General features: G+C 47.4%; 1 pseudogene; it reads left to right on the forward strand.

The window, feature by feature from the left end:
- Positions 1 to 2,281: 2,281 nt before the first annotated feature.
- Positions 2,282 to 6,990, forward strand: LOC104833269 (annotated as a pseudogene).
- Positions 6,991 to 23,217: the final 16,227 nt, after the last annotated feature.

The raw sequence follows: 23,217 nt of genomic DNA on the forward strand, positions 1-23,217 counted from the left end.
TGTTTGCCGCAGGACTTCAGGCAGCTGCTTTGCCACAAGCAGTGTGCTGTGGGGTGGCTGGTGCCCCAGCACATCCCTGGCCCAGTCATCACCTCTGGGGCTGCAATTTGGGCAACTGGTCCTGCACTTCCCTCCCTTGGGGTACCAAACTCCACTGCCTCCTGCCCAGGGCTACCCGCCTTCCTGAGCAGTTTGTTGTTGCTGGGGAGCCCCACAGAGCATCACGCACATTGGCTCGTCCATCTCCTGCAGTGAGAAATCCCCATCACACCCTCCGGCACACTGCCAGCAAGCTTGCCAGTCCCACTGCCCTCCCAGCAGCACCACAACACCCTGGCTGTGCCACCGCCATTCCCACCACTGTCCCCTGCACGCAAGCCAGCCTGGGCTTTGACACGCTGGAGCCGTGCCGCCGGTGGTGCCCAAAGTTAATCACTGTTTATGCAATTGCAGGTTGCCTTTTCTGTCCGAGAAGCTGCCTAAAACAGGCATGCTCAGCAGCATGCCAGATCAAACGGCACAGTGGGAGCGGCATCGTGCCTCGCAGGGAGAGGTGCCACACTCGGGAAGGGACTCCCTGCCGGCGCTGTGCCCATGAGGGGAGGCGGGGGGGAGCTGCTACGATGACAGCAATGTACCCACAGAGCGCCTGCTCCCCTGCCCTCTGTGTAGCCGCACACAGGGAAGGGGCAGGTCTTGTTTTGGGCCACTTGGTTCCTGTGGATCGCTGCATGGGTGATTGATGCTGGGAGCACCAGTACAAGGATAACACTGTGTATCTCACTGGTGCTATCAGTAGCACCAACAGTCGGGGCTGTACCTTGCTAGAGCTCATGCTCTCCAGCGGTAAGGATCAAAAAGTGCATGTGGCCACTACGCTCCACACCAGGGCATGAGGCCCCGGTGCCCCCAGGGGAGCTGCACCAGGCAGGCTGGTGCCAGTGCCATGGGGACATGGAGGTTTAAGCAGACTGCAGCTTCCCAGGTGTGGGGCAGCATGCACAAGACCTTCAAAGGCTCAGGGACCTCCTGTGCTGGCCCACCCGGCTCAGAGCAGAAGGGGCTGCAAGGCTGCTGGCAGCCTGGGCTGGGTGACTTGCCCCAGGAATTGCCACGTCACATCACACCCCAAGTCTGACGGACCATGGTGATGCTCCAGGGAGCTCGGGCTCGGCATATGCTGTTGCCTGGCAAACGAAGGGGTTGGTTCTGGGGTCTCGCCGCTGGCAGGGCTGGGACTGGTAGGTTTGCAGCCTCATGGGGACCCCAGCATGGTGCCCAGCCACCTCCATACCCGGTCCTGACCACATCCTTGTCCACGCCATTGAGCAACATCCATAAGCAAGTTCTCGGCACCATCTAGTGGAATAAAAAGTCTTTTGCTGGGAACGTTTTGTGCCTGTTGAATGACGCCCAGCTCTGCTTGGTGTCAGGATGGGCACTGCTGCCATCTTGACCCTCTGCTTTCCAGAGCTCCCACGGAACCCTGCCTGAATGGCAAGGTCAGGTATAAAACTGGCTAGTTCAGGTATAAACGGCATACATTTATAAAACAGCACTACCTCCTTGCACAGCTGCTGTTAAAGCACCTGGAATTTTTGCGCGGTGACCCTGGCTCTACATCCTCAGGCATGTGGCATTTTGGGATGCTCACCCCAAGCCCCCTCCTCACCACCACCAAGGTGCCTGGCTCTGCTCTTCCAAAACTCCCTTGCCAAATAGCATAAGTGGCCACTGAACAGACAAACTCCAAGTTTCCCATGGAAAGGATTTTCCTGAAGTATTGGAGCAAAGTGGGGAGCTGGTATTTCCTTGCAGTGAAGGCTGGGCTGATGAGCTCTGGCAGGGTGGCTCACTGCCACCCCTCGCATGGCAACACCCACAGCAAGCTTACAGCTGGGCTAGAGGTGGCCACCAGGCCTGGGAGGTGTTCTTCTGTGGCTCTTTGGTCTTTGGCTCTGCTGAGCTGTGTATTTTCAGGGAAAACTTTAATTTAGACCTTTAATATATATGCATTTACTTCCTGTTCCCCTGTGTTGTTATGGTTTTTTTACTGAAAGGCAGCAGTGATTTAACATCAGGCGTTTCTTCATGTAGGAATAGCAGAGGCTGTTGCTGAAGCTCCTTAGGGTCTCTCATCCCCCTGTAAGTGAGTGAACACAAGTGAAGAGTGATATGTACACTAGAGTACTTTCTGGGGGTACAGAAGCAGAAAGAAATTGTCCCTAAAAATCCCAGCTTCCCTTACAAATACTAATTGTGGGGATGTGGCCAGGCGGGTATGGGTGGTTGTTTATTCAGGTAAATGTCATGCTTAGAGGAAAAACATATACTATTGTGGGCTATCACTGATTTCTAGAGTGTAAAAGCTCTTGCATGTGAGGTGCAGAGGCTTTTCTGCAGCAGCTGTAGCAGTGGAAACCCCTCAGATTTTGCAAAAGTGGATTTCTGTTAACATTGCTTTTATACATGGGCCAGCAAGTACACCAGTACTGGAAAAAGCAAGCGCTGGGTGAAGAGGGGGTCAGCTCTCTCATGAGTCAAGTGAGCCAGATGAGTGGAGGATGAGCCGTGACACCTAATTGGGGATTGCCACAGCAGGCCAGCTGGGCAAGGCTCAAGTCAGGTCCTTTCCCCAAAGCACACACAGCTGCAAAGGTCTTCCAGTGATGTATCTTGAAGCAGCATTCTCATTAAGGAAACCTGCTGAACCTAGCCTTAAGGTATTCAGCCCCTTAAGGAAGCCTCCCTATCTCTTCCAGGAGGGCAGCAGCTGGCCGTGAGCTGCTCCTTGTCCGAGGCGCTGGTACCAGCCTGTTTACAACCCCTCCCAGCCCTGCCCAGGGAGCTGTGGTTGCCAAGGCCACTGGAGCAGGATGGAAGCAGCATCTTGTGCTCCCGGCTGTGGGGCTGGCACCACTGCAGGTACCAACGCCAGCAGTGGGATGTCAGCAAGGCTGTGTCTCCCTGGGTTTGCTGGGCAGAGACGAAGCAAGGGCTAGCCTGCCCTGCCCTGCCTTTCCTGAGCCCTCCTGCCTAGGACAGGCTTTTACTTGGACAGGTCGGGGGACTGGGAACCTGGCTGACTCCCCAGTGCCTTTGCTGTAAAGAGAGGAGGGGGGATAACAAAGAAACCCCGCTAAACCTTTGCTACATGTCTTAAAAATAGTTCTCTTTGTAATTACTCTTTGTGGCTTTATGCCTTGGGGCTGCATCAGGGCTTATATGATGAAGTGAGCTGCTGTGCCATGTGTGTGTTTAGTATGCTGCAGCTGGACCTTGTGTGGCTGTGAGCTTGTGGGGAACCTCGCAGACATCCTTGGCTCCCTGGCCACACTCGGTGAATTGTCACCTCTCGGTCTGCAACATGGCCTCGCTCACCTCCTAATGCTTTGTTAATCTGTCAGTGATGATGCTGTAACATAGGTAATTAGGAACCTGTTGCCCTGGAAGCAGAGGACTTTGAGCTCTTGGACAAATAGTGCAAATGAATGTCAGTGGAGTTTTGGAAAACTGTTATTAGCATACAGCCTGTTTCAAGTCTTAGAGGATACAGAGGCATTTTTATAAAGTGAAGGGTTTTCACCTGCTTTGTGTTGTGGCCTGTATAGCCCTGCTGAAGTGAGAATTAAACCATCTCTTCTCTTGGGGGGAGGGGGGGGGGGATGTGCTTCTTTCCTAATAAGGTGGGTGTGGAGGGCAGAAAAATTCAGGCTTTTGTGAAACTGTAAAAAGCTAGCAGAGGCTTTGGTATGCAGCTCCAGGTACTGATATCAAGTTCCCCAGCCTTTAGGGGAACCACTTTCCTCCCCTTGCTAGTGTTCACAATCCTTGGACCAGTCCAGTTCAAAATTTGGAAATTGCTTCCATAGATCTCAGGGGCTGCTGGTCCAGATCAGTGCAGTGCTGTGTCTTGTGGACTGTGGTGTGCATAGTGGCTGTGTGAAGCTGCAGAGTCCCTGGAAATATGTTTTCTTCTGTGGTGACAACTGAGGTCCCTGGGTGGGATGATGGGTGTGCTCTCTGGGACGAAAGCCACAGCGCAGGTGCAGAAATCCATTGTTGTCTCAGGTATCTCAGAGCCCACAGCAGCTGTGGACAAGCCCTCTCATGCACACCTGCGTTTCAGCTCTTGGTAGATGTGCTGGAGAAGCCTGCTGTCCACAGGTCCTGTATGCATGGCTGCTTTACAGCCCCCTCCCACCAAAATCCTGATCCAAGGACAATTTCTGGGCACAAAAAGTACACGTTTAAGGAAACCAGGAGGGATGGCAGTCCTACTTGGCTTGCTTTGTAAATAAACATTGGCGGGGTGTAATGCAATAGCATGTATACTTGGCTCCAGCTGGGCTGTTTCTCTATAGCATGTTGTTTTGGTGTGTGTTCTGGATCAGAAATCTCTAGGTTTGTTTTTGTACCAGCGATTCAACCACTAAACTGCTTAACCTTCTCCGCAGTCAGTGCCTCAGAAAAGCCAAACACGAGCAACTCAGACTGTATGAAAACATGAGCTGCAGACTGGCCTTAAAGCCAAAAGAAAGCTGTAATTTACCGGAAGGGAAGGTCCTCTTTAAATTTACAGAAAAGAGCATATATAGAAATTTAACAAAAGCATGTAATGGTTGTCTGGCAGGGACGAGGGGATGCTGCTGCGGGAAGCAGTGATGTGGATCAGCCATCGCATGTTAAACACAGTTGGTTTTGGTCAGGTCATGATCCCACATCCTTGCTGAGGAGCATCTCTTCCTACTACTAAAACTGTAGAGATGCAGTTAGAAAAGCAAAAGCTCAGCTTGAATTGAAATTGGCCAGAGATGTCAAAAACTACAAGAAAGGGTTCTTCAGGTGTGTAAACAACAAGCAGAAACAGGGAAAATATTGGCCCACTCTTAAAGAGGAGATGTGAATTAGTCACCAACAACACGGAAAAGGCAGAGGTTCTGAACACTTTCTTCACCTCTGTCTTTACCAGCACCGTTGGGCCCCAGGCCTTGGGAACAAAAATCCAGGGTGATGCAAACACAGACCCATCGTCAGTGAAGGAAGAGTTGGTATGTGAACTATTACAGGAGCTTGACCCCTACAAATCAATGGGCCCTGACAATATCCACCCAAGAGTGTTGAGAGAGCTGGCTGACGTCATTGTGAGGCTGCTCTCCATAATCTTTGAGAAGTCGTGGAGATTGGGGGACATCCCAGAGGACTGGAAGAAGGCTAATGTCACCCCCACCTACAAGAAGGGCTTAAAGGAGGATCCAGGGAATTACAGGCCCACCAGTCTTTCTTCAGTCCCTGGGAAAGTTATGGAATGAATCCCCCTGGGGGCTACCACCAGTCAGATGAAGCACGTGATTGGGAAAAGCCAGCACAGATTCACCAAGGGCAAATCATGCTTGACAAACCTGATCGCCTTCTACGACAAAGTAACCTGCTCGGTTGATGTGGGGTGAGTGGTGGACGTGGTCTACCTGGATTTCTCCAAGGCTTTCAGTACAGTTTCCCACAGCCTCCTCCTAGAGAAATGGATGCGTTACGGTCTAGACAAGTGGTCTGTGCGGTGGGTGGGAAACTGGCTGACAGACCGCACCCAGAGGGTGGTGGTAAATAGCTCCTTTTCAAACTGGCAACCTGTCACAAGTGGGGTCCCCCAGGGATCGATACTGGGCCCAACGCTGTTTAATATCTTCATAAGTGATCTGGATGATGGGATCAAGTGTACCCTGATGAAGTTTGCCAATGATACCAAACTGAGTGGGGAAGTGGATGCTTCGGAAGGGAGAGCCACCCTGCAGGAAGACCTGGATAGGCTGGAAGAGTGGGCTAACAAGAACCTTATGAAGTTCAACAAAGACAAATGTAAGGTCTTGCACCTGAGAAAACATAATCCAGGAGCGGAGCACAGGCTGGGATCCACCTGGCTGGGGAGCAGCTCTGCGGAAAGGGACCTGGGGGTTCTGCTGGACAACAAGCTCAATATGAGCGAACAGTGTGCTGCTGCGGCAAAGAAAGCCAACAGGATGCTGGGCTGCATCAACAAGGGCATCGCCAGCAGAGACAAAGAAGTCGTCATCCCACTCTACTCAGCACTTGTTGGGCCACACCTGGAATACTGTGTTCAGTTTTGGTCCCTGCTGTACAAAAAAGATGTGGGCAGGCTGGAGAGGGTCCAGAGAAGGGCCACAAAGATGACCAAAGGACTGGGAAGCCTGCCATATGAGGAAAGGCTGAGACAACTGGGTTTGTTCAGCCTTGAGAAAAGAAGGCTTAGGGGAGACCTTATCACCATGTTCCAGTATTTAAAGGGTAGCTACAAAGAAGATGGAGACTCCCTTTTTACAAGGAGTTATGTGGAAAACATGAGGGGTAATGGGTACAAGTTACTCCTGGGGAGATTCTAACTGGACACAAGAAGGAAATTTTTCACAATGAGAACAATCAACCATTGGAATAACCTCCCCAGGGAAGTGGTGGATTCCCCAACATTGGACACTTCTGTGATTCAGCTGGACAGGGTACTGGGCCATCTTGTCTAGACCATGCTTTTGCCAAGAAAGGTTGGACCAGATGATCCTTGACATCCCTTCCAATCTGGTATTCTACGATACTTCTGTCATCTGCCTTACCCAACCTGTAACCAAAAGTTATGGACAAAGGAGTTAGTGTTGCTCGCTGCAACATACTGCATTGACAGGTCCGCAGCCACTAATTCCTGCATTGAACACCTGACTTCTGTCTGAGCTGTAGAGCATGCTTTGGGAATATATATTAAATATATGTATCGGTTTTAGTTGAGTGTTAACTCTTGAAGGCCAAAGATTTAGCAGAGCAAAGCAGCACTGTAAAAAGCATCTTTCTCAACTGAAAGTAAAGAGGGGGTTGAATCTGTAGGGCTGGAAAGGGGATGCTTATGCTTGGGCAGGATCAATCATGTAGCTGAGGAACACACCAGCTTTTGACTCTTTCCTGTTTATTTTCTATTAGAGCAACTGAATGCATACATTAATGGCAGCAAAGTACTGATCACTGCTGTATCCTGAACAAAGCGGGGCTGGGCTGCCTCCCTGCAGGCAGGTGAGGGCAGTTGGAGGCACCCAGCAGGGCTGGCAGGAGGTGGCACATCCCCAAGAGCCTGTGCAGAAATGAGGTGATGCTCCAGCACAGGGTTTGCTGGCGTATGGCAGAGGAGCAGGATGGGGGATGCTGGTATGTGTGGAAAATGCCTTGGGAGAAATTGGATAATATAGTTGCTGTTGGCAGCATATTTGAGTGGAGTCCTGCCTACAGTGTAAACTGTACATGCCAGCAATATCGGGGACACCTTTAGGTAAGCTATAGAAATTCAGAGCACTGTGTGAGCACCAAGATTTGTGCCACAAATAGCAGTTTACACTCTAAATTTTTTTATGCACATCACACCAAGCTCTGAGGCAGAGCTTGAAGTTGATTCCCTGAGGATAACATATAATTCAGTGATCAGGCTCATGAAAGCAGAGCTGATGCAGGAGTATAGACACTGACAGACGTGCCCCAGCAGGGACCATTGCCACAGACTTGGGCAGAAGGCTGTGTAGTGCTGTTAGGGACAGGGTTGCTTGGGGCCGTGCTTTTCCCCTCTGCTTCAGCTCTGCCTCTGACTAACCAGGTCTGCCTTTTTCCATGGATTCCTCTTTCTTATTTTGCTTTCCCTCCCCCTTTCCAGCTCAGTTTCCTCAGCTACCTGTGCTTCAAGCCTTCTTGCCTGTCAGCCTTCTGACTTTTCTCCTCTATTTGCATTTTTCCCTTTAGGCCTTTTTTCCACTCTTGTTTCTCCAGCCTTGCCTTTTCCGCTATGCATTTCCACCCTCGTGTTTCATTTCTCCCTGCTCTGCCCCCTGTCAATGCTCACCTCCTCTGCTCCATCCTGAGTAAACTCATGCTGGCTTCTTGCTCCAACTGTCCAAAATCCCCAGCCAAACCAAGGTCAAGGGATTCCTTAATGAAATTCCTTAGGTATCAGTTTTGTGGAATAGTGTCCTGTTTATTCAGTGTATCTGGTTCTTCTATGCTTCCAAGCTTCATTTTCTGCTTTTTGAAATGAGCCAAAACAGGAGTGAAAGGACAACGCTGTGGGGGACACTCAAGAGTCCTAGCACCGCTGTGGCCTGGCAGACCTCCTCAGAGTCTCATTTGCCGCCTGGAAAATCTTTGCCTTTATTCCTGTTTATTATTAATGTGTCTGAATCAAGATCACTAGTGCAAAGGAATGGTTCTTGCTGTGAAATTGTCACCTGTAAAAAGGTAAATAACTGTTATACTGGTGATGAGAGAAGTCGGAGGTTGAAGAGCTGTAGGTTAGTTTGCACAGGTCTTGTCTCCGCTTAGGAGGAGGAGGCTTGTGCTACAGATAACGAGGGACCTCTCAGGCTAGGTTTCCCTGGATGGGCTCCCTGGGTTTCACAGACAGCTCCCATGCACAGAAGTTAAGGTATTATGAATGTAAATCACTAACAGGCAGGTATGTTGGTCACCAAGCTAATTGCCCGAAGCAAAGTTGCTTGAGGTGGGTCGCAAGCAGCTGATGATTTCATCACCTCGTTTGGATCCAGTGACTGCCCTGCTGTCTCCCAGCTTGCGTGGGCTTCCTCTGGTCACTGGAAACCAGCTCTGACACACGCCTGGGGACAAGATAGGTTTGCAGGAACTGGGGAACAGCTGCTGCTCTCAGCACTTCCCAGCAATGAGTAAGTCATCCTGGAAACACGTGGCAGGAAACTCTGCCTTTCTTCTGGGGAAAAAGTGATCTCTGTCCCCTCTGGGTGCCCTCTCCCTTGTCACCAACCATGGCTGTGGTGGGTACCAAATGTGTTTAAGGTGAGATGCTGCCATACACGAGGTCTAACATGTTCTCACCCTCTTCCAGGTCCCTGCTCAGGAGGATGTTTCTGCTCCCTAGTGCCACTCTGCACAGCCCTTCTCTGTAAGCCCTGGATGCTTCACCCCCTGTCCCCATGTTGTCCTGCCTGCCCTTACTGGTGTGCCCTACAAAACACGCTTTTGTGGAGGTGAGCTCAAGGGAGGTAGTTAATTTTTAGCTTCCCGTTTACTGAGCCAGGCGTAAGATTTTAACAGGGACTGTGTTAGACCAGAGCAGTTTTGCTATTGTTTAACTAGTGCTGCTGGGCTCCAGGCCACTTAAAACAAAAGGCAGACCCCAGAAAAGAGCAGAGCATCGCTACGGTCACTGGAAAAACAAAACCAGGCCCTTTCTCCATATGGCTCAAACACTGCCCAGGCCTGGGGTTTCAGAGCTAGAGAAACATCCCCCGAGTTGGTAGGTGGAGGCGTTTGTTGGGGTGGGAGCTTGTGTTTCTCCACTTGGGGATGTGGAGGGGAACTGGGGGGCATCCATGTCATCTGGCAGAGTTTTGCGGCAAGGGAGAAGCTTTCATCCTCTCTGCCACAACCCATGGCCACTGCACCCACTTCTCGGGTGGGGAAACTGAGATACTGATGCCCCAGAGACTGAGCTCTGTGGCCACGCACTGTCCTGGGTTGTGCTGTCTGGGCAGTCTGCTCTGGCATACCTACAGAGATGGAAAGGTACTAGCTGGGTTTGGCAGCAGCAAGCTATGCATCACACTTCATCCCGGAAAGTCTTGTTCATTTAAAAGCATGAATGCAGCCTGAGACTTCATGACTAACTAGAAAATGAGATTAAATTAACAAAGTATGCATTAGGACACCAGTGAGATTAAATCTCTGAATTTTTAATGACAACAATCAAATACTTCTGCCCTCATGGTACAAAAGCCTCGCCAGTAGCTGATGTTAGCCTTGGTTTCTCTCCTGTTCAAAGAGCACACTGTCAGGGACAAAGGGACTAGTACACCACTTCATGTCAGGGCCTTATCCAGGGCACTGTAAAGGGGAAAGCAAGGGGCCCCCTTCCCAGGGACGCTGGGCTCAGGAGGCAGAGCTGTGCAGGGTTCTGCCATGGACTTGCTCTCTCAGGCTGCTTTCAAAACTGCTATTCTGCTTCTCAGAGTTTGCAGAAGATTTCCAATAGCTATGAGGACCATGGAAAAGGTTTTTAAGTGCTCAGAGATGTAGGAGGTGCAAGGGTGCAGGTCAAAAGCTAACCTCTCTAAGGGGAGATAAAGCCCTGAGGCTGTAAATGGCTCAGTGTGGGTCTGCTGGGTCTGTGTGCAGGTGACAACCCAAGTACCTAGAGCAGCTACTGTGATAAGCTTTTCCAGGAGATGAGAAACAGCTGACAAAAAAGTATTTTACTTGTTTTCTTTCTGTCTGATCCTCCACTGTTGCTAACCAATCCCTTGGTGTGACTTGTATCAGAAGAGGAATGGTGATGTAGGATGTTTCTTACCCTTTCTGCACGTAGGATCTGTATTTCCAGAGCCTGCCACAGGCCCTGACCCTTAGCAAGGGCTGGTGACCAGTCAGCATGCCAGGCACAAGGGGAAGGTTTTGCTCAAGGTATGTGGCATGGCATGCTCTTTTTACCCCCCCTTCTTGCATAAACCATAAAGTAATTAGTTTGCAGTGTAGGTAGCAAAGTGCTGGTGCAATTCAACTCAGTTCATATACAAGTACCTACTAATAGCTACTTGTGTTTTCCTAACACTGCTGGATATTCAGTATTTGTGTGCTTGAGAGAGACTTCTACCTGGGGTTGTTGTTGTCTTGTAATGGTGTGCTGTCATTAACGACCCCCAGGAAGGCAAAGCTTGTACTGGAGAGATGTTCTGTGGCTGGTGTGAACATCTTCCTCTTTCTTTAAAGAAAGTAAAGCACTGCTCAGCCTGGAGCCTGCTCTCATTAGGGTGAGTAAGAGAGAACTTTAATCCCCCTTGCTGCAGGAATTGACACACCTTGCTGATGTGACAGACAAAACATGATTCACAAGCCACCAGCCTGGCACTGGAAAGCTGCTGGAAAATCCCAGTTTAAAAGTTTTACGTGTTCCTGAAACAAAGCAGTCTGTCACACCTCTGGAGCTGCTCAGAATTAATTTGTATTTCTTTGTGTTTGATACACAAAGAGGCAATTTGAACCTCAGCTCCTCCTGATGGTCAGGTTTTTTCTCCAAATCCTGCAGGTGTGCCAGGTATTTGGTCTGAGAGATGTGTACCTGCAATAGGCTTCAAGCAAACAGAGCCTGCGGATGGGGTCATGAGCAAGCAGAGCTCCTCGTGTGCTGTGCATGAGGCAGAACCCTTACACTGGCAAAGGCACGGAATGGTTGGTTTAAACCACCTCTCCATGAGTTGGCTGGCTCCATGATTTGCCTGACAATTTCTCTGTGCCTTTCCCTGCCTGTTTTTCCTTAAGAAACCTCCAAGCCTTTTTGTATACCCTGACAGGCCACGGGGAGATGTGCTTGTGATTGCGACCCTGCAGCAATCCCAGTGATCATGGTCAGCGTCAGATGAATGCTAAATCCATGCTGTGCCCAGCACTCCCAGCCTCCTCGGACCTGCTTGCCTGTGTTATCCCATTTTGGGCAGGCAAGAACGACCCAGGCCACCACGGCCCTGGGTGTTACGAATGCATGCTCTGCTGTCAGCACCCTGCTTGAGTCAGTGCAAAACACAGCAGGACCTCAAAGCCTTACCGAGTAATGGGGCTGGTTTAGGATTTGGTGCCTTGTGTGTGTGGCTAAGGAAGGAAGTGACTCTACGTGCTTGTGATTGGATTTTCCTCGCAGGTTTATGCTGGCAGGCAAGAGTGAAATGCATCTGATGCCTCAGGCTGCGTGCAGCTTGCTGGCACTTGCCCAGCCATAGGTGGCCAGAATTGGGGTGGGCAGGAGGGCAGCTGCTCATAGCAGCACCCTGATGGTGTTTTGGGAGGGTAGGGCTGTACATTGGCTGCGGTGAGAGAGTCTCAACATCTCCATCCTTGACATCTGCTTCTGATGCAAGGCTAGACCTGTCACAGGCTCCACAAACAGATCTAGAAGAGTAATCCAGTACTAAATGCTCGCTGGAAGTGTCAGGTCTCTGGGAAAACCCTTGCTGGGCCACAGCTATCAATGTTGTGTTGTGACAGAGTAAGTCACCAGACTGAATGGGCCAAAACATTGTAAAACACGCTTTTCAGGTTCCTGGCTTTCATCAGGAATTTGATTCATGAAGCTCCTCAGGTTTTGTCCGGTGGCCTTTGTGCAATTACCTGGAAATAAAAATACTTAGTCTTCTTTCCACCTTCCCTTCTTTCTCCTATGTTGCTCCTTTTGTCTTTGAAAATGTGGTTTAGATCTTAACAAACACCTTCAAGGAAGGATGGAGATATCTTCTGATATCTAGAAAATTAATTTTAAAAAATATATGCTATGTGCATATACTACTTCTGCTTAGTCATGTGCACTTCTATAGCCTTCTAACACATGCCTTGACTGCTGGGAGAAGTGCCCCTCGATGTCCCTAGGTTGCTTTGCCACCTCCCTGGGCAGTGGTGGTGATGTTGCTGCTGAAGGCTCAGCACGTTTCTCGCCAAGATGTGCAAGTCTGCTCGGAGGCCCCAGGCCCTGATAGCACAGAGGGATGGCCAGACAGCTCTGCAGGGAGAGGAGAGGAGAGGGCCACAGCAGTGCAATCCGATGTTCAAGTGTCAGGGGAGAGCAGCTCTCAGGCAAATGGATATGGCTCCCTTGTGGTCCCTGCCAGACCAGCCTTGTTTCACTTCACCTGAGCTACATACAATGTGAGGAGTTTGCTTGTGCGATGTTGTTGCCTGCTTTTGCCCAGTGGTTTATTCAGCCATGCCAATGGTGATGCAGGGTCTTTGCTTTTGGATGGAGGCCAGAGTATTTACTTGTAAATTCCTCCAGTGACTTAGGAAAATAAGATAGGAAGGAGCTGATATTTTTTTAAGGTACATTGGCTCAGAAAGATTTATAGTAATGACTGTTGAGCCCAGATCCAAACAAGTTCAGTAAGTATGTTGTACCTGCTTATACTAGTGGGGCTTTCCGCTGACAGAATGTAATTTTTTATTTTTGTTTAATGATTGACCTTGTTTGGAGAGCAGGGGGAAGTAAACCATTTGTTATTTCAGTCCTCTATTTCCGTCTTGGATTATACGTTTTGCATGTGGGGACACGTTGCAGGGAATTACCCATTTGGGTAAAATGACCTCCGGCCAGGAGGTGTCTTACCACTGCTTTCCTAGGCTGTGACCATGCAGCCACATCATGCTGCACTCAGTTTCTTTCAACAGCTCCTGGGACTCAGCTAAGTGTTTAAATGCTTTGCCACCTCAAGAGCAATTGCAAATACACAGTGAAACATGAAAACGGTCTTATGTTTGGTCAAGCCCTTCCACACTTAGGAAATGCTTTTGCAGAGGAAAGTTTGACTTATTTCTTTGACTTTGAAGGAATATTCCACATCTTTGTGTGAGCTGTGTATGAGAAAGTATATGTATCAGCTTTGTCAGAACTGAGTATTTCTATGTAAGTTTTAATATTACTTGAGATCAGAACAGGGTTTGCCATGTCAAACAGGATCACAAAGCATGTGCATGTTGTAGCATATGTTCAGTCTTTGGAAAACTGCGTTTATAGATTGGGGGAAACAAGTTGCTTTCAGTGAGCTAACCATCATTATAGGTTATGGCAGCCCTTCCCAGACCACTGGTTTAAACAGGAAGGGAGAGAGACATCTGCCCTGTCTTCAGTTTGGCAAACCAAACCGTCACAGTATTTTGATGCCCAAACCATTGCTCAAAATAACCCCATTCTTGTGCTTTGGTTTATATTTGCAATTATACTTTGCAATGGGAAGAAAACTATGTTAATTACATTTCACAGAAGAAACGTTTCTCTTGTGCTTTCCTAGAACGTTCTGTAAGGAGATGACTATGTTGAAATAAAAAAACAAATAAATAAACCAATAGCTGTTTTCATTGGAGAGCCTAATTTCCACCTTGCTGCTCATTAGAGTAGGGCTTACGCCGATGAAGAGATTTCCTGGAGAGTAATAGCTGAATAACCTGTACAAAGAATTGCTCCTGCTGGGCACAGGCCCTGCATGATGTCAACATACAGAAGTGTTGGTAGCCCCACCATGACAGATGCTGACCCTACCAGGATCTCACCAAGAAGGAGCTTATACATGGGTGAGACCCCACTGAGGTGGGCACCTTGCACACAGCGGTTGGGTTACACCATGCTGAGTAACCTGAAAAGCTGTGGTGTTGCTTCCTATGTACAGAGATAATGAACAGGTGTCAGGCAGGAAGGATCCTCCACTTGGGGATTTCCCCCACACTTCTGCTTTAATTCCATCAAATCCAGAAAAGTTATTCCTCTGGATTTCTATGGCAGTGGAGTGGGATAAAAACACAGTGGACAACAGGGAGTTTGTATTGCATTGAGAGAGGAATGGAGAGATACCATCACTGGTCACTTCCAGAACTAATTTCTAGGTTTTTTTAATATCTGTGTGTTTCTAATCCCTTTTCCATCAGTGGCTCAGCTACTTTGACCATCTTGCTGTCTTTCAGAGTTGACCGCTGGGAGGAGAAATCTTATTTCCAGAAAGCCAGGAAATGTGCATGCAGCCTAATGGAGTTGGGGGAGCTCCTGTTTCCCTAGAGGGCACAGACCTGTTTGCCGTACAACAAAGCAAAGACTTCTTGGGCAGCAAAGTCTGAAACTGGAGCAGGGTGAGAAGCCAATGCTCTGGGGAGGCTTTCTCAGCTGTGAGCAGAAGGGTGCTGGGAAAACCTCACCAGCATTGCCATCAGGGTTATCTCTGTTAAAACCAGAATATGACTTGTTAATACCAGTGCTGGAGGGGCTGAAATACAAATGATAATTGTGAGCCAGGCTGCTGTGTTTATACAAGGCTGAATTGTGTAAATGGCACGAATAATCCCTCACCCACAAAAAACAATGGGAAAGCCTGTGCATAATTTAATTCTTAGAGTTACGGATGGGGGGGTGTAGTTAGTGCTCATCAATGTGACTTTATGTAAATGGCTTTAACAAACAAAGAATAACCCCAATTTGGGAGGAATAACTGCCTTTGGCCAAATGCAAACTGTTAAGCTCAGTAGTATCTGGAGTTGGTCCTTCAGTCTGATTTGTGCAGAGGGTTAAAGTAGACAATGGTCTGTTTTAGCTTTAAAAATCCACAAATCCTCACCCTCTGTTATGTATCATCTGTACACTGTGGTAATTGACTGTTTTAGTCTGTTCACTTACAAATTCAGGTCTGGTGGAGTTGTTGGCTTTCCAGGAAAGATCATCTGGGTATTGACCTGGACCCCCTGCATAGCCCAAGCAGCTGTTCCAACATGTAACAAGGGAGCGCACAGGCTTGCTTTCGCTCCTGTTAATTGCTGTGCAGGGATGGGATAGGGAGGAAGAGCAGCCCAAGCAGATGGGCTAATTGTCGGCAGGCCATATCGTGGTGAAACAGGAACAGCCATGCTGTCTTAAGCTTCAATTTGCAGTGTCTGTGTAGTCCACGTAATAAAAAAAGCTGTTCTCTTTCCCTGCCTCCAATGCACAAGCTGTGTATGTGTGAACATAGCTGTTTTCCACTGAAGTCTATGGGGAAGACTTCCTGTTAAGAAAGCTATTAAAACCTACACCCAGAGAATGCAATTACTTGGCCAGGTTAATTTATTATTATTTTCTTCTGTATTGTTCCTTGTTTTCCATGACAATAATGATGGAAAATCAATGTGTTAAGAGAAATGCTAGCATAATTGTGAGTTCAGAGTGAAATTTTTAGTATCTCTCAGGCATCTATGCCTTGTCTGATGTGTGGGCAGTATCGAGCCAGGAGCTGATAAACAAAATGGGCTAATTATTATTGCACCAAGTCTTATAGTTGCCTCCTTTTTTTAAAATGTATTTCATAGTCTTTACCCAATAACTGGACCCGGTAACTGTATGATCAATAAGAGAAAGCTTGTGCCCATACCGTAGCTTTGCAAGATCAGAGCCATAATGAATATTATTTTTGCTGAAAATGGTTTAAGTTACATGCTATAACATCAACATGGGAAGGGCAGGTATGGTAGGCTTGAAGTTAAATGAAAGGCTATTTAAAAATAATCTTGTCATGGTAGTTTGCATTTCTTATTATTTTGATGCTACTGGTTTTTTAGTTATCATTGGAAAATCTACGTTATTCCTATCATCTTAAGACCCCAGACAAGCCAGCCTTGTAACTTGCCTGTAAAAGCAGCAGTGTTATATCTCAGCAATGACACTCACGGCACCGGCCAAAAAAAGCCAAGGCGAGTGTTCCCTGGACAGCCCACCTCCTCTCGTCCTTGCTCTGAGATGCAGTCCTGCATTTCCTCTTGTAGGAATCCATGTCAATGTGACTGCCACTGTGTTACACTGCTCCCTCTCATGATAGCAGCCACCTAGCAAAGAGGTAGGATGAATGAATGAACTGATCTGAAAGATTGGAAGGTATACCTAAAAATGCCCAGTGCGTGAGCCTGGCTTCTTTGCCTGGGGCAGAGGCAAAGGAGTCATCCATGGCGGTGAGTATTTGTCAAAATTAAGACCTCCTCTTTCCATCTTTACTCAAGCCTGAAACGGGGGGCTTGGACTAGTCTCACTGGGACTTGCTGTGGTCCAGTGCTCTCTTTTGCTGTTGATTTTGGGGGTTTTGTCTTATGTCCATGTGACTCAGAACTCCAGAACTTCATTTGGTCCAGCAAGTGGAATTTAAAATATTAACTGTATGTGTGTATGTCTGTTAGTATATATGTGCATCTCTGTGCATGTATTGCTGTGGCTGAGCCAAAGCAAAGCAGTGCTGCAGAAAGCCTGCTCTGATCAGACTTTCAGCCTGGGATGTAATTATGCCTCCAATTTTTAAGCAGTAGAATTCTAGCCACCTTGTGCATGGAGGCAAACACTGGGGTGTATCCCCATACCAAAGCCTGTCCCGGGGGAAGTTAGCTTCTTTTTACAAAAGGTCAATATAGAGGAACACATTCTGCAGAAGTCATTTATCTAAGCAGCTTTGCTAGCTGAATGCTGACCTGCAGCCAGCTCTGGTTTTTGTTGTAGCCACCACATTATTTCTTTTCATCTGTTTAGCTCACCCAAGGAGCCAGGTAGCATAGCTGAGTGAATATGTAGTTGACTGCACTATTGGGGTAGCCCAGGAGTAGGATGTGTCAGGTATGCAGGCAGTGGTGTGGTCCTGCAGGGCTCAAACAGATTCCTGTGGGCTGCGACTGCATTAGTGCCAATGAAGGTACAAGTGCCAGAGTCTCTATAGTGCTTCCTTCAGGGATCGGGTGCCATAATAAATGCTTTTCAGCAACCTGCTGAGGGCAAAGAGTTATCTGTTGACAACCTGCCTCCTTAGATCTGTGATTTCCAGTCTGGCTTAGCCCATCTGCCTCTGCCCTGTTACTGCCCTGCTGCCTGAAGTGAGACCAACACAGCTCCAACAAGCAGTTGTGCTTCCTCATTTTGTCTAATCAATTGCTTAGATGAGATTTAGTCTGTGTTTCAACATCAGTTATTTTGGGTATAGCAGATCAAGTTTCTCCATACAGAACGGATGTTGCTTCCCAAAATTGCTTGTCATCCTCTGTGTTCACATTTTCCATGGGTGAGGAGAAGTCATTTGACTTCTTTGTGATAAACAAGACTCAGTGAGCAAAACAGCAGTTCTGGCTTGTTATTTATTGACTGGTAATATTCTTCCTTACGCAAAAAGCCCTGATGTTGTATAAGTTCCTCAAGAGTTAGTTGCCCCATCAGCTGCTCCTTCTTACTGTTTGCTTCAGAGCCTGCTGATTAACCCAGTTTCTTAGGCTTTCCTTTCTTCTAGTTAGGGTATAGCTGTGGTTTGCTTCCTGCTTTGCATCCATATGTCAACCACAGTTTGCCATTTATTCTGCCAAATTTATAGCTACATGCTCAGCCAATAATCTGTCTAGGTAGCCAGTATGAATTACGTGCAAAATGTTATTTCCTAAATCTGGATGTGATTATCTCTCAACTGTGTATTTCCAAAAAAAGCATCTCCCTTCCAAAGAGAGCTGGTAAGCAATGAAGGAGTGCAGGGGCTTACCAAAAGTGTTTGTGCTGCTGTGTTCCCATACCTAGCAGGCTGTCTGTCCTCCTGGCTAGCCAAGCTCAGTGTGCCTCTGGGCAGTTCCCTTGTATCGCAGGCTGCTGGTCTCCTGGTCCTCAGTGCTGGGCAGGGTCAGGGACTGGCTGGTCCAAGGAGGTGACAAATCTGGGCAGTAAGGGCATCTGCCCCATGTATGTGAGCTGCCAGTTCAGCAGATAGTACACAGGTACTCTACAAAACACAATATTTTTGCATTCCAGTCTTGCCAAAAGGGAGGCCAGGAAGGAAAAGAAAACTGACTGAACAAGAGAGGAGCTGGGGGGAAGGGGGGGGAGAGGTACCTTTCTAATGAAAAGAAACCTTTTTACATTTTTCCAGACACTTGTATTATCCATCATCTGATGGTATCAATTCATCCTATTTACTTGAAAAACTACAATTAAGAAAATTAACATCTCTTTTGACTTGCTGGTGGTAATACCTCTCAGGTGTGAGTTACTACTTCCCATTCCATCAACCCCCCTGCCCATTTTTAAAAATTGGAAGGATTAATACAATTTTAATACGCAAAACAAGGAGAAATTGCTGGGTCTGAGTGATGTTCTCTATTGGCACGTTGATTGCTTGCTGTACAAGAGGTGGCAACCCCAATACCAATTAAGATGAAGTATCCTGACATGCAGATGTCTGGCCTTTCCAAGCCAGAACCAAAATGATCCATTGCTGCAGTGAAGCCTGGTTCCTGCAGAGCTCCTGCCTTCATGGGCTTCGAGGGAAAACAGCCTCATCACCTCCAAGCCTGAGCAAGCTGTAGGGAATCTCTCCATGACTCAGTCGAGACGGCAGAGGCCTTGACCTTGCCCGCTGGTTTTTGGTTCCCCCACAAAATCAAATCAGCTTCTCGGCCAAACAACTTCCTCCCCAAATCCAGTCCTCAACTATTTCATTTCCCTTCATCAGGCCCACAGATGGGTTTTTCCTCCCACTCCACTGGCAGGAGCTCCACACCCTGGCATGCAGTGCCTGGGAGATGTTTGCTTTCACACTGACTCAAGTTCTGCATCCATCCCACCTCAGACCACAGCAGCCCTAGACTGAGTTAAGAAAACTGCTCACAACAAAACTTGAAGCCATGTGAAATCAGAAGGGTTTCTGGTGTGGAGCCCAGCCTGGGTCTGAGGTCAGGTTTACTGACAGGGCCACAACCTGTCCTAGCAGTCCTGCACTGCTTGTACAGCACATGCTTCATCTTCCCCAGACCTTCTAGAGATAGAAAAGTCAGGGCAGGCTGCAGATGCCTTGTGTACAGATAACCACAGATATGCAGGCTGCAATCTTGCATTGTGTAATGCCTGGCACCTCTCCAAATTATCTGTTTTGTACTGGCCCCTTCCAGGAGGTGGTCAGAAAGTATGCCTTGTAAAAGGCTTGTCTCTGCGATTGATAGAAATCCGTTTTGGACTCTCTGCTCCTCATGCTGTGAGCCTTGTGTGGTTGTGTGTGGAAACGTGACATGAGCTCAACATGGTATATGTGGAATGCAAAATCAAGGCTGCTGTGTGATAAGGATTACCAGGGCACAGTTAGGACTCTCTCCCTGTTGTGTAGTATAGGGTTGCAGTGCTCATCTCAGTTATGCACAGAAGCAGTGCACGGGTGACTGCGGAGGAGGAGTTGGCCCATCATCTTCCCTGTCTACCTCTTCTCTGTCGTGCTGTGCTGTAATCTGTTCTGTTTCTTGCAGTGAGGAGGCAGGTCTTTGTGCTTTGCCAGCAGACCCTAGTGAAGATGCGAGTGGAGGGGTGCTGGGTGTGCAGAATCTGCCAGAAGTTCCTGCACTAGGTGGAACAGGCATCTTGTGACTTTCCAACAGTTTCACAATGCAGAGCAAGAAGATGCTGTTCTTTCCATACTCATTCTGCATATTCAGATGTTTCCATTAGTGTCCTTTCTCATTGGGAGGAGAAAATTTTGCAGTAGGATAGGAAACAGGGAACTGAGATAGCAGGGGGGAGAGAGGGAAACAACTTGTCATGAAGTTTTTGCAATGTTTGTCCAAAAAGCAATCTTCTGTGAAGCTATTTCCTACCATCAAATTCCCCTCAGTACTCAGACTGTTAGCCCTGAGCTGGCAAACTGATGGTTATTTTCTTATGAGCATATAGAGGATTTAAGCACACACACCTTGTGTGCTTTCCTCCATCCAGGAGTGTTATCTCTGCAGTGGTGTTCAGGCTTCAGAACCAGCATCTTAAGAAAGCAGACTGAGCTCAGCTCCCATTGAGATGCTGAAAGTCTCATCCTCCTGTTCTCAAAACAATTGCTTTTTGAGGGTTACATACATCATAAAATGGCACAGTCATGAAAACATGATGTACACCATATATACTTTCACTGCTTGATTTTGTTTCTAATAGTAGTTCAGACTAGTATTGTGTTTATTAATTTTTCCATGCATTTAATTCTTTTTCTGTCAATTCAGAGCTGAAACGCAGCCACAAACCCAGCACTGGAATATCTGGTGTTTTACTCTTCACACTGGTAACTACCATGACCTGAAAAGAGCAATGTTTCTGTGCTGGTTTAATTCCTGCTGCTGCTCCATGGACTTCAGTATTAAAATACATGAATTTCAACAGGAAAAAAAGATCCGGAAAATTTGTTTTTTCTAGTTGATTGTAAAAGTCAAGGGAGGAAACGCCAGTAGGGCTCCATTTTAGGAAGCTGGACTGTATTTATGCTGTAGTAGGAGCAGCCACTCAGCTCTGTGAAAGCTGAGATCTGACTGAGACTGTTCAGCTTCCAGGATTTGTGGGCCACAGCTGTATGGCAGTTTCTCAAATATTCATTTTTTTTTCTTCAGTTTCCAAAGCTGTTCCTAAAAAGGCATTTGAAGATGTGAACAGGTCTCAGAAGTCAGTGACAAGTGAATGGGCTCTTTTTATGTGGAGGGAGATAAGGACAGACCAAAAGACCGTGCTATCTGTCAAACACTGGCACTTTCTAATACACTGACTGCTTACGGTGGGGTTGTTTCCCAGAAAGTCTCTGTTCTGTCCCCATTAATCACCTACTGCAGCTCTAGGTTGGTGTTGTGCCTAGTTCTGTAACCCCCCCAGGAGCGGCTAAGACTCACTCTGGGAAAGTAAGATACCATAACCCCCTTCATTGCCTGAATGAGGGTTAAGTAGAGCTCACATTGCCAACTAGTCATCTGAGCTGCATTGCAGATCAGAAGTGGCAGGGAGGCTGGGAGGTCATGGACCCCACATTGTTCTGAACTGCCCTGGGAAGTTTTGCTTGGGAGAAACTTGCTGCTGCTTGTTTGATTGCTGCTCTGTTTAGGAAATGCTCCAAGTGGTTCAAAGCAAAAGATATACAGTTGTGCTGCACACAGCATGCATTATTGGGGTGCCCTGCTTACATGTAAGAAGCAAATCTCTGTTCAAATTTCTTTACTGATGGATCTGATACCCATATCCCTTCTGCATACCAAGTACTCTCCTAAGCCTGGACACAAATGCCGTGGTGGTCTGTGTAGTCTATTTAAGAGGCAAAAGGTGTTTTGAAGCCTACCAACTGCTGAATGTAAGCTTTTCCCCACTTTTGAAGCTTTAATTGGGAAAATTTAAGGGCTTTGGGGAATATATTATATTGGCTGACATGATGAGTTTCCAAGGTACTTTTCAGGAGTATTTTATGGTAGCAATGCAAGAAAGTTTTGGTTTTCATCTGTTTTTCACAGAAACCACTGTTTACTAAGTCTGCTTTTCTTCGGGACATTCTAGCTGTAAAGCAGTTGCTTCTAATAATACTGCCAAGCTGGGGTTTCTTGGGGCTTTTACTTGATAGTACTCTTAATGCTGCTGAAGAAATTAATCTTTCTCTCCCAGTCTCAGTCTTTGCCACCTAGAAGATGCTGCTCTGGTCTCCCCAAGACTTAACAAATCTAAACAAAAGCCAGCTTCCCTGAAAGACTGGGCATTACAGATCACTGCAGGCAGGCTGGGATTTCCCACACTGGCCAGAGGTATCACTGGGCATCGAGCTGATGTCTCAGCTCAGGATCTTAGGTATGTGTTGGAGATTGCACAGGGAGGCACTGATAGCACTTCTCGATGACACGAAACGGCAGCCTAACCACATGTTCCTAACGCAGCCCAAGATGGAAGAAATTGTGGTCAAAAGCTTTGTTTGACAGGATAGCCATGTACAAAATGTCATTGAAGAGCAAAAAATTACAGCCTGTCACTGTCATGCTCTTCACAGATCCTGACAGCTCTTGAAAGCTGAAATCATGTACCCTCCCACTTGTACAAATTCAAGAAAATTGGTTCTGCTCTGCCACCACCAGCCAAGTGCTCTCTCCAGAATTAAGCATTTTAATGTGGGAAGTGAAAATGGTGAAAGTTCCCCCCTTTCTGCCCTGCTTGTTCCTTATCTCTGAGAGGACGAGAAGCACTACCTCCTACCAAGGCAAAGGATTTCTCAGTTAGACAAAATGATTTACAGGATGGATAACCACATAATGACAGGCATGAGACAAGTGCTATATTTACTACAGCTCTGTACAGGCTGATCTTGCATAAAATGAAGCCATTTAGTAATAACAGTCACTTCACGTCCTGCAAAACATCACTGTTTTTCCTTAGTTCTTACAAAATCAACCATATAGCTTTGGCAATGGTACTCAGAAATGCTGCACGCTGTTTGCCAGAAACAACTCCCTGGGGGGGTCACATACCGTCTCTGCTGGGAGACAAGCGTTCCAGGTACTTGCAAAACATTTGCCTTGAGAAGCCACAGCGATAACTGACCTGTACAGGAAGGTCTTTAACAAACTGCGGGAAGACTGTGTTGCTAATGGCTCTGGGCTGCTCCATCAGCATGACTGATAACTGCTGCTGAACTTGGTGAAACAGGTTGTTTACAAATCCCGACATAATATGTATTTTCCTGAAAGTCTGATAGACAATAATATGCGATTATGCAGATTATGGGTGCTGGAAGGTTCTTGTTTTGGCCAGACAACAGCTCTAGGGTATCTTTCAGTATAATGTTGTTTTTCAGTTCTGTGTTTCTTGATGAATGGTTGGTAGAGAAAGTAGATTTTTGCAGACTTAAAATTTGATCCAATGTGTGGATAGGAGAG

The sequence above is a fragment of the Haliaeetus leucocephalus genome, unplaced genomic scaffold (assembly GCF_000737465.1).
Source record: "Haliaeetus leucocephalus isolate CR32 unplaced genomic scaffold, Haliaeetus_leucocephalus-4.0 Scaffold276, whole genome shotgun sequence".
Classification (NCBI taxonomy): Eukaryota; Metazoa; Chordata; class Aves; order Accipitriformes; family Accipitridae; genus Haliaeetus; species Haliaeetus leucocephalus.